The sequence below is a fragment of the Mustela nivalis genome (genome assembly GCF_964662115.1).
Source record: "Mustela nivalis genome assembly, chromosome: 3".
Lineage (NCBI taxonomy): Eukaryota > Metazoa > Chordata > Mammalia > Carnivora > Mustelidae > Mustela > Mustela nivalis.
The window spans coordinates 95956004-95968154 of NC_139022.1; the positions used below are offsets into that span (position 1 = coordinate 95956004).

The following is a 12151-nucleotide window of genomic DNA, read 5'->3' on the forward strand; positions in this document are numbered from 1 at the left end:
GAAAGAAAAAAAGAATTTTTTTTTGACATCAATATCCTGTGGTTTGATTGTGAATAACCCTGAGGCCATTTCTTTGTTCTTTAACTCACCATAGTAAATCAGAACACAGTCTACTGTAAGGTTTTTTTTTTTTAACTTATTTTTAAGAACTGTGAGAGAGACACCTGAAATTCATCTGAATTGACATTTTTATTCTTCTGATTACTTAGTGCTATTTAAAAAATGCTGTGCTAGAATTTTGGCTACAACTTGACTGACTCAGCATGACCACTGAACAGAGGAGTCAAGAGGGGTCACAGGTACCTGGTTTCAGGTAGTCAGAGTGGAAATCAATTTCAGGATGGATCCTGGAAGTGTTTTAACTTAGAACAGTCGTATTTTGGAATTGGAAGGAACCTCAGTGTGTAATCCAACTCCCTCACTTTTTATATGTGAAGACTGAAACATAGAGCTATTGATGGGGATAAAGTATAATGCTGTAATGGGTCCTAGAGCCAAACTGAACAAGGCCAGTACCACCACTTCCTGTGTGACCCAGCTGTTTAACATCTCTACGGCTTCATTTTCCTACCTTGTAAACTAAGATGAGGCTACTACCAAGGACTGCTTATCTAGATTGAATTAATGAATACATTCAAAGCCCCTGTAACCATGCTTGGCTCATAGTAATCATTCAGTGAGGGCTAGTGGTGGTTTTAGGATTGTTGTAAAGATGGTTATAACGAGGATTGTTCTAAAGATTTAATGAATACATACAAAGCAGTTGGACTACACATGCCCCAGAGTAATCACTCCACAAGTGCCAGTGATTCTTACAAATGACTTACATAAGGTCACATGGACAACTGGTCTTCCCAGGTCAAGAGAACATCTTACCCTTTAAGCTGGCTCCTCCTTAGTAATGAATACATGGCATAGCACCACTGTTTTTTGTGGAAATTGGAAGGTACAGAATTTTCCTGGGCAGGAAAACCACATCAGAAGGAAATGAATTCTCTAGGAAAGCTCACACATCTTGGACTACTTCTGCTTTGCCTGTCCTCTGTTACCGGTTTTCTGTCGCCTTCCAGATTAAACTCTTCCCTTCACTCAAAAACCAGTCTACCTGCTAGCTTTCACTCTCCATGCTGGTGCAAAGCAGGTTTCTGGGCTCTCGACGCAGTTCTAGGAATCTATCTGATTTTGAGGCAGAATGTTATTTATTTATTTATTTATGTGCTAGATTTTTTAGATTATTTTTATTATAATATAATATTATAATATAAATAATATAAAATATTATAATATAATGTGTTATTTGCCCCAGAGGTGCAGGTCTGTGAATCATCAGGCTTACACACTTCACATCACTCCAGAATGTCATTTTTTAAAAACTTAATAGTTTTATTATGTTGTACTATTTGATAGAGGAAAACTCCCTCAGTACTCTTTTTCTTTCTTTCAATTTTATTGGATATTCTTACTCATTTTTTGTTTTATTTTTGCTTTTGGAAGAATGCTGCATTAATACAAGTTCAAGGTATAAAGCCGTAACCAATGAAGACTTTCCCAGCCACAAAGCAAAACCATGTAAGCAGTTTCCTATGTATTCTTTTAGAGAGATTCTGTGTAGATGAGCCAATAGTTGAATATATTCTTTTTTTCTTCTTTAAAGCATAGAGTTGGGGCACCTGGGTGGCTCAGTGGGTTAAAGCCTCTGCTTTTGGCTCAGGTCATGATCTCAGGGTCCTGGGATTGAGCCCTGCATCTGCATCCAACTCTCTGCTCAGCGGGGAGCCTGCTTCCCATCCTCCCTCTCTCTCTCTCTCTCTCTTTCTGCCTCTCTGCCTACTGGAGATATCTGTCTGCCAGATAAATAAATAAATAAATCTTTAAAGCATAAAGTTATCCATTTGTTCTTACAAATTAAAAGTAGTATCATTTTACTGACCCTGATCCCCCAGAAAACTATTGTAACTTTTATTGAAATGACATTAAACTTACAAATGAATCTGTAATAGTAATTAAAATTTATCATCCTATTTTGTTTGCCCTTTCTGGGAATATGGCATATATCTCCATCAATTAAACTCCTCTGTTATACGGCTCAACAAAATTCTGTAGTTTTCCTCAATTAGATTTTAAATATTTATTCCTGGGCATTTCATATTTTCATTATAATGAGTTATTTTCTGTGTAAGGAGGACTGATTTTCCTGCTTATATTATTTATTACAAAGAACTATCTAGTTTTATATTGATTTTAAAATCTGCTAATTTAATCAGTTATTATTATTACCTCTAATAGTTTCGTCATTAATTCTCTTGTGCCATCCTTATGTACAGGATGAAATCTGGCGGACTGTTTTCAAAACCTGTTTTGCCACTTAAGGGCTGTACAACTATGGGGAAATTACTAAACTTCTCCATGCTTCAATATCCTTATCTATAAATTGGGATAAAGATACCACCTACTTCATAAAATTGTTGAAGCAAATAAACAGCCTAATTCAAATGATACTGCTGGGACAGTACTTGGAACATGAGTCATCCATAAAGTTAGCTATTATTAAAACTATGATAATTTTGCTCTCCCTTTGTGATCATTGTATCTTTTTTTTTGTTTCATACTTACTGTATTAGATTACATTTGTCTTCTTCTCTATTGTTTTACTATTAAATATGATATTTGGAACTGATTAGAAATAAATTCACTTAGCCATACTTAGAATGTAAGCTTTTAGCTGTAAAAGCTTTTTTAGATTCTTAACTCAAATTGTCATGTATTTCCCCTTTGTTCTGATGCTGTGATGTATTTTATTAATAGACATCAAGAAATCAAAATGATGTAGTTTTGGAGTATACGTGAGGTTAGGTGGGGTGAGGTCCAGAGCCTAGGACCAAGAAAAAAATTCTTCAGATGTCTTTGGTGCAAAATGGTGGTTTTATTAAAGCTTGGCAGGCACCCGTAGGCAGAAAGAACTGCTGCACTAGGGTCCTGAGGAGTGGAGATTACATACTTGGGAGTTAGGGGAAGTAAGGGAAAGGGAGGTTTCAAAAGAACTTTCATATGCTAAAGAGGACCGGGGACTGACAAACAAGATACTGAGGAGATACTGGAGGCCTTGCCATTATTTTCCACTCGAGCAAGGTATTAACATTGAGGTAGTTGGGAGATCCCAGGAAGAATGTCACACCTGTCCCACCAAAGAGTCGGGGGATGGGGGAGGTGTTAGCTTATGCTTTGTCTTCAGCTGGCCTTCTGCTCCCTCATTACAAACATCTTTATAAATGATAAAGTATTTGATAAATGATAATTTATAAATGACTTATAAATTATAAACTTTCAATATCCAACTGAATTTTATCTGGTAAAATTTAATTTAAAACTTAGAATTCTGTGCTCATAAACTGAATTCTTCTGTAGGTGCCTCCCTGTGTGTTTGTGTGTGTGTTATCAGTTTTGCTGCCTTAGAAAATAAATTTGAGGGGGTGCCTGGCTGGCTCAGTTGGTAGAGCATCGAGCTCTTAATCCTGGGGTTGTGAGTTCAAGCCCCATCTTGGATGTAGAGATTATTTTAAAGGAAAATCTTTTTTTAAAAATAAGCAATTAGCAAAATTTCTCTTTTTCAGTGCTTCAGTTTGGGAATTATTTGTTCTTTGGTCATTTGATTTTTATCTTAACTTAAAGAATTCAGTCAACCTCACTTTAGAATCTTTATGCTATTTCTACTAACTTTAACCCTCTCCCTGGTGTACAACTGACTCTTAATAGATACATTTCCAATTTTCAGTTAACGTGTGAATTTTATTTTTGCTACAAATGAGTTTAAACTCCAGGACAGTGATGTCTGTCAGGCAGAATGCTGAACCACCCAGCTGGTGCCCCAGAGAGGAGAGCAGGGCAAAAGCTCTGTTGAGAGAATGGAATGTAGAATGACCATCCAGCACAAAAGAAAGGTCACAAATTCACATTCATATGTGAGAGCTTTGCCTCCTGAGAGAAAAGGCAGTTATACACAATAGTGCACCTGGGTCAGAGGGTAGAATCTGAGGCCTGACAGCCTGCAGCCTCTTCTGAGTTACACCACGTACTTACTACCTATGTGACTTCGAGTAAGTCACTTTCCTGCGCTATGCCTCAGTTTCCCCATCAGTAAAATGGGGCTAATTTGTAGTACCTACTTCATGAGGTGAAAATTAAATGAACTGATTTACAGAAAGGGTTTAGTACAGTGCCTGGTGCATAAAAAACATGAAACTGTTAACCATCCTTATGACTCCTTTTCAGACAGTGACAGAGACATGAAGAGCACAGTAACAGTGGACACTATCACAGTGACTGGTAGACACTGTTGTCCTGTAAAAGTGACTGCTACCATAGTTTTTGCTAACTTTGGGGTTGTTCTAAGTTTTTTAATTCCTTCCAATATGCTACCAAAAATTCAGAATTCAGAACTCTGCTGGAAACCCCAAAAAAGCTCAGAACCTTGACTGTGGACTAACCACAAGACTCTATGGAATGTGCCTGAGGTGCACTTTGGCTCTGTCCCCAAGTTCATGTGTGTACCACTACAGAGAGGGCAGGTCAGGGCTTCTGCTTGCCAAGCCACAGTTTAAGGGAACAGGAGGTAGGAAGAGCCTCCTGTGGGGAGTTAATAATGATTTAGTTTATGATAAGGTTGCCTCCACAAAGCAGCAAGGAAAGGGACCAATTATCCACTAATTGGTTATTTGAGAAAAAATTGTAGCATACAAAAATTTAGTTTAGAAATTCTGTATTAATTATAGTTCAATATTAACATGTAAGTTAGGACCTTAGGCTTAAGGTCCCACAAATCCTGATCTCTCTAATCATAAAAGCAGTGCAGTAAATTTTGTAAATGCAGTCTCCATAAATTTTGAAGATGTATTTTTCAAAAACCAGCAAAACACTTGAAAACTTGAGTAGCGAACAGGGGAAATAACCGCAGCATAGGTAACAGGTGAAAAACTGGTGTCCTTACTATATATAAAGGTATTTAAAATCAACTCGATAATGATAAATGCCCTGAAATAGTAAAATGTAAGGACACCAATAAATAATTCATAAATGGCCATCAACAGATGGAACAACTTTTCTCTCCGGGAACAGAAGAACCATTGATAATTACATACTCTGTTCCTTCTTTCACATCAACATTAATTAAAAAAATAATGTACAGTGTCATTAAGAAAGATGAAGTATGTGCTCTCAGGCCCGGCTTGGGGAGGGTACGTTGGTTTAACTTTTCTGGAGGCCCAATTTGACAGACTCGAATGCACTTACTCCCATGTTTACTTCTAGGAATATGCCCAGAGGAAATAGTCAAAGATGGGGGAAACGACATATAAGCAAGAATATTATAGCTTTATTTGGAGTGGCCCCAAAACTTATGATTCTTCAAAAAAAGAGAAAACATTTAAATGTCCTGTAATAAGAAAATGATCCAGTTCGTTGTGTTAAGCTCAGTCAATGGACTCCTTTGCCCCATTTTATAAACAACATTTTAAAATCTCACCTTGTGACATGGGAAGACATTTATGATCATATATTAAGTGAAAGGGGGCAAAAATAAGAATTGTATGTACAGCATGATCTTATTTTTGTAAAAAACAAATAGGTATGTGTAATTCCAGCACTATGCTCAGAACTGTCATCGATTCTTACAATATTAAAATAGCTCTATACCCTCAGATCAATAGAGACCACCCATCTTCCTATACTGATCATTCCCCAGGAACACATACACATTACGTACAATTTAGCAGCTAAAAAGTTATAGATCCCACTCCAGCTATTAGGCCTGCCTCCATTTCGATGGAGGCTCTGGTAAACAAGTTGTTAGATCCGCTTAACTTCACGCTTGACCTGGCCCCTTATTATGGAAGGGGATTTGGGAGTGAGGGGAGACCCAGAGATTCACTTAATAAATAAGCAACGAAATGCCCTCACTATTGAGCCTAACTCACACGGGATCTTAGGAAATTTTACTCATTTTTTCCAAGTTCTTCACTGTATTCTAATCCCTTAGCTTTGCATTGCTCCTGAAGCCCTGTTGCAGACATTCTGTCAGCTGGCCTTCCATGGATGTCTTGTTGTCTTGACTCTTCTTCCTCCCTCTTCATCAGTAATCCATTCCCAGATTGGACACCGATCTCTTACCTTTCTTACCTTTTTCTTTAAAATTGTTCTGATCTTCGAAATGTCCATATTTGCTCTCTGTCCATAGCCACCGATTGACATTAAGTTTCCTAACAGCAGTCTCATGTGTTTCTAAAGATGCCTGAAGAAATTGAAATGGAATTGTGGCAGACTTCCTGCCATGGTTTCTTTGCTATTGTTCATTTGTTTTGGTAACTATTTTTGTTCTTTATTTTTATTTAAATTCTGTTAGCCAACATATAGTATAAAGTATATACTTTCAGAAGTAGCATTCAGTAATTGATCAGCAGCCATAGGCAGGAAGCCACTGTCCTTATCCTGAGGCCCAGCACATCAGGGGGCTATAGCACCTTCGAGAACTTTTTTGTCCCATGGCCTTGAGGTTGTCATGTCTTCTCCTAGCTAACAAACTCTGCCTCTTCACCTATTCTTCACCTTCCAGAGTCCCCAGTTAAAATGGCATATACTTAATGTGGAAAATCTGTCAATTCTTGGAAGTGAAAGAGGTAGGTGGAGTGATATATTTGGTCCAGAAGAAAGTCAGGGAGATTGGAGGAAGGGTGGTTCAAATAACAGTACTTGACTTGTTTGGCAATTTCCAAAACCAGCGAGGCTAGTACAGTCCTTTACAAAATTCATTTAAAATTTATACCTGCCTAATTGCCAAAGAACTTAAAGACACAATAAACATCAAGGAGATTTCCACAAGACCTCCAGTAGGCGAGAAAACCCACTGAATATGCAGGCTAAAACACTCAATTGAGCCATTCATTGTACATATCCTCAATGCCCTATGCATTGAAGATTGAGATCTAACATTTTAAGAATTAGTATTATTAAAATGAAGTTCTTTCCATGAAAATACATTCTAGAGAGGCAACATTACTGAAGTTCAACACAGACATGCTTCTTAAAATAGCAAGTTTCATTTTCCCAGCCCCCCCACCCCTCATCCCACTACCACCCCAGGTTCAGTAGAGATGCCAACTGTGGAATGGCATTCACAGGTCAGAAGCAGCAGCCCGAGGGACACAGTGATGCTGAGATTCAAAGAAACACAACATGTGCCACATCACAAATCCAGTTATTAAGAAAGGTCTGATTGTGGCCAGGTATTTGCCCTTGAGATATTATTGCAAGACTTCCTCCCCAGAGAATGAAATCCCCTTTTCCATTCCCAGGGCATGAAAGTTCCTTTGAGTACTTGCTCTCTGAGCTGGTATATACAGAAAGCTTGGAGCTGTTTTTCTCTTTAAAAATATTAGAAAGAGACTCTTTTTCCTCCTTGCATATGACTGGCACTTTATAAAATACTCTTAAAGCCTCAGCCAATATACCCTGAGGAACTGGAGGAGAAAACAGGAGAAATAACAAAATGTTTCAGCTCACAAGATCTCTGCAGCCTGCTCAGCAATGCAAAGGGTCTCATTAAGGGCAAAGAAGACAGAGAGCCCTATCTATGTCAGAGAAGTAATATTCATAATAACTGACATGGTTTGAATACTCACTCTGTGCAGGCATTGCTTGAAGCACCTTGCATGGATTAACTCATTTAGCTCTCAAAACAGAGCTATGAGGTAGTTATTATTCTTATCCCCTTTGACAATTGAAGAATAGGAATAGAGAAGTTAAGCAACTCCTCTAAGATCCCACAGCTCGCAAGTAAGTGGCAATGCCAGGATTCAAACAAACTCTGGAGGTTGGGTCTATGCTCTGAGTGTTTTCCTACATTGCCTCTGAGTATGTATGCAATGTGTCACATGATATATATGGTGCGTCATAAGAAACTACTTTTGTTTCAATGCCACCCAACTGTATCAATGATCTCAAACTTGTTTCTGCACTGTTAGAGATTTCCAGACTGGCTTTTAATTCTCTCCAGCAGAACTGGTACGTACCATCCTGGTTCAGGGACAGGTCAAGGCCCACAGGGACTCTTCATTGCCAATGGGAGGCAATATTGTCACATGGAGCCATCAGGGTACAGTGTAGGCTTGGTATCCTCCCTAAAAGTGGAAGGGCCTCACCACCTTATGGATAGGTCACTCCATACAACTCCTGAAATGGAGTTTCTCTACTGTCCCTGAAACATCCAGGATAATCCTGCAGGAGGAGAGAGGGATCTGAATCAAGGGAATGCCCAGGGAACTATTCATTTAAGTGATTCTTCCTCTGTCCTTCCATATCCCTGCTATATCTCAGTTGTCATTTACACACTCGTCTCCCCACTAGGGCATGTCTTTCTTAAAGACGGAGACTCTGCAACATTTGTCCCCACAATTTCTAGGGTAGCCTAGGGTAGATGTCAAGTAAATGGATGAATCATTAAACTTCAGCTCTTCACAGGCAATCAGTTCCTCTGTGAGAAAAAGTCTAACGAAGATCTACAAAGTCAGCCAAAATGAATCTGGACTTAGGGTGATTCTAGAGTGGGTTCAGCCACCCAAGGAGCCTCAGAATAGTGTGAACTAAAGAAAGCCCCCTCAAGACCATTCTGGTCGGGACTCTTGAAACTGCAATACCCAATCTATCCTTACATTGATCGAACTCTTCCACAAAATAGTCACAGCTTAAGCAGAACAAGTGTCAAGCTGACCTCTGGGTAAATTTCAATAAAATAGGCCAGTTATTGCTGTAGGCAATGACTTTCCCAAGCAGCTCCGCAATAACTCAAGGGCAGAACTACTGTGTGAAGCTTTAGAAAAGAGGCTTACATTTGTGTAAAATTTGAGAAATTCTGAGGAAGTTCCTCTAATCTCAAACATTTCTAAAAGCCTGTCATTATGTCTAAAATTCCACTATTAAAGAGCAAGGCACTTGGGATTAGGTACATAATTTATGGCACATCCAGAAAACTTTTAGGGTTTTTAACCATGAAAAATGAGGGAAATAGATGGTTGCAAGAGTGTCTGTCCTTCCAATTTTTAGGTAAAACCTAACAAAAACTTAATATATGTACCTGTTTGTTTAATCTAGGGAATTTATAAAGGTCAGAATTAAAAAAATATATATATTTTTTTCTTTTTCAGAACTTGGTCAAATATCCAGGACTTGTTTTCTCAGTTACAGACACACTAAGCTTTGTTTATCCTTTTAGTAGTAGCACATCAGTATAAAGCTTGTAAGACACTTTCCTCAGCATTTAAGAAAAAAACTTGGTCTAATTTGATGATTTTTAAAAATATAAACACAGTATAGAAAACTTGGAAAATATAGAAAGTTCTAAAGAACATCTAAGAGATGATCTCTATTGACTTTTTAATGCATGTCCTTCCAGTCTTATTTCCTATTTATACCTATACATAGATAACATTTTATAAAACATGATTTAAATCTATTCACATGATTCTTTCTTCCTACTTCTTTGTCTCTTTTCCATTTTCTACTTTCAGCCTCTCCCCCCTTGGTGAATTCTGCAATTTCTCTTTATGTACCCATACATAAGTCTACCTGTTTTACTTTCACACAATTAGAGAGGCTAGAGCCATTCAAAACATGCTCTAGATGGTGGTCATATAATACTAGATAGAAAAATAGATGATAGATATATACAGAGATAGATAAGAAAAGAAGGAATGAGAGGAAGAATGCATATATTGTTTGTTTATTTAATCCTTCTGTTTTCTGTTTTGTGACCTTTGTTTTCATGACCTGCGGTAGAAAAAATTTTTCTTGTTTGTTTAAGCTTCTTTAGGGACCATCATACATCCTTCTCTTTGTACATGTCATTTCTACATCACACTTCCTCATTTCCAATTCTTTGTATAGTCTTTAAATTTATACCTAATTATTTGCATTGTCTTCAACTTAAATTAGCTGTGTCTACCCATCCTCTGTGGAAGCCCCTTCACTTCCTATTTCTTAATGCTCCATTGTTTAGTATGATAGTTCAGGGTTAGAAGGAACTCTGAAGGAAATTCTGTTCTGCCTCACACATCTTCCTGTCCCTTTATGCTGTGCCTCCTGCTGTGTGAATTCCTTTTATAATACATTTCCTTAATGGCCATCTACCCAAGATTGACCACCTTCAATGTCAGGAAACTCACTACCTCTTAAGTGACCCAGAATATTTTTCTTTCTTTTTTCTTTCTTTTTTTTTTTTTTTTAAAGAGGGAACACAAGCAAGCAGAGAGGAAGAGGCAGGTTTCACACCAAGCAGGGAGCCCGATGCGGGGCTTAATACCAGACCCTGGGATCATGACCTGAGCTAAAGGCAGATGCTTAACACTGAGCCACCCAGGCACCCTGACCCAGAATATTTTTATAGTGCCTTAACACTTAAAATACCCTTTCTCTGTCACTCTCACTCACTGCTATTTCTAACTGCCGGAGTTCCACAAAACAATTTAACCATAAAATTGTTTAAAAAGTTCTTTGAAAAACAATTCTATTTACAAGCAGCATCCAAAAAAAAAAAAAATTATGAATAAACTTAGCCAAGGAGGCTAAAGACTTATACACTAAAAACTATAAAATATTGCTGAAGGAAATTAAAGAAGACACTGATAAATAGGAAGACATCCTTGTTTCATGGATTAGAAGATAATATCGAGATGTCAGTGCTACCCAAAGAAACCTACAGATTCAATGTAATTGCTGTCTAAATTCCAATGATACTAGACAGAAAAATGGATAATAGATAAGGAAAGAAGAAAGAAGAGAAGGAAGAATTTATATATTGTTTATGTAGATCTTCTGCATATAAATGGTTTTGTAACCTTCTGTCGAAAAAAATTTTGTTTTTGCAAAATAGAAGAATCCACCCTAAAATCCAAATGGAATCTCAAGGAGCCCCAAATAGCCAAAACAATCTTACATATGAAAAAGTTGGAGTTCTCAAGACTTCCAGATTTCAGAATATACTACAAACTTATGGTAATCAAAACTCTATAATACTGGCACAAAGATAGACATATAGATCCATGGGACAGAACTGTGAATCTAGAAATAATCCCATACATTTAAATTAACTGATTTTCAACAAGGGTGCTGTGACCATTCAATGGGAAGGAACAGTGCTGGAACAACTGGATAGCCATGTGTAAAAGACTAAAAATCAGACCTTTACCTTAACACCATATATAATAATTAACTCAAGATGGATCAAGGATCTAAACATAAGATCTAAAACTATAAAGCTCTTAGAGGAAAACATAGGAGAAAAGCTTTTTGACACTAAATTTGAATTTGACAATGATTTCTTGGGTATGATGGCAAAACAGCAAACAACAAAAGAAGAAATAGCCAAATTGAGCTATATCAGAGTTAAAAACTTTTGGACATCAAAGGACATGATCAGCAGAATGAAAAGGCAACCCACAGAATGGGAAAAAATATGTGTAAATCATATATCTGATAAGGCGTTAATATCCAGAATATATTAAGAATTTCTGTAACTTAACACCAGAAATTCAACAACCTGATTAAAAATGGATAAAGGACATAAGGAAACATTTCTTCAGAGATTTACAAAGAGCCAACAAATACATGAAAAGATACTCAACATGACTAATCATTGGGCCATGCTAATCAATACCATGAGATATCACTTCACACCTATTGACTACCTATTATTAAAACACACACACCTATTATTAAAACAATAACAGGAAATACCAAGTGTAAATATCCCCATGTAAGGACATAGGGATATTTGAACCCTTGTGTGCTGTTGGCAGGAATATAAAATGGTGCAGCCACTGAGGAAACATTATGGTAGTTCCTTTAAAAAAAAAAAAAAAAAAAAAAAAAATATATATATATATATATATATATATATATATATCTTAGCATATGTTCCCGCAATTCCACTTTGAAGTTTATGCCAAAGAATTGAAAGCAGGGTCTCAAAGAGGAATTTGAATCCTGTGCTCATGACAGCATCATTCAAAATTGCCAAAAGGTGGAAACAGCCCAAGCATCTATTGATGGATGAGCAGATAAACCATGTAGTCTAAACATACAATAGACTATTATTCAACCTTGAAAA

At 37.2% G+C, this 12151-nt stretch overlaps 1 protein-coding gene across 14 annotated transcripts in view; it reads left to right on the top strand.

The window, feature by feature from the left end:
• The window catches only part of ANKRD55 (ankyrin repeat domain 55), a 290232-nt gene that overhangs the window by 209567 nt on the left and 68514 nt on the right, over nt 1-12151 (top strand). Inside the window, exon 1 of one of the 14 annotated variants that reach the window (XM_082725960.1) lies at nt 1549-1569. The exons of 11 other annotated variants lie outside the window; for them this stretch is intronic. The gene's annotated coding sequence lies outside the window, so the exon portion shown is untranslated. Of the gene's footprint in view, nt 1-1548; nt 1570-10949; nt 11038-12151 lie in introns of those variants that run through there. 2 more of the 14 variants (XM_082725963.1, XM_082725958.1) reach the window with 2 other exon arrangements.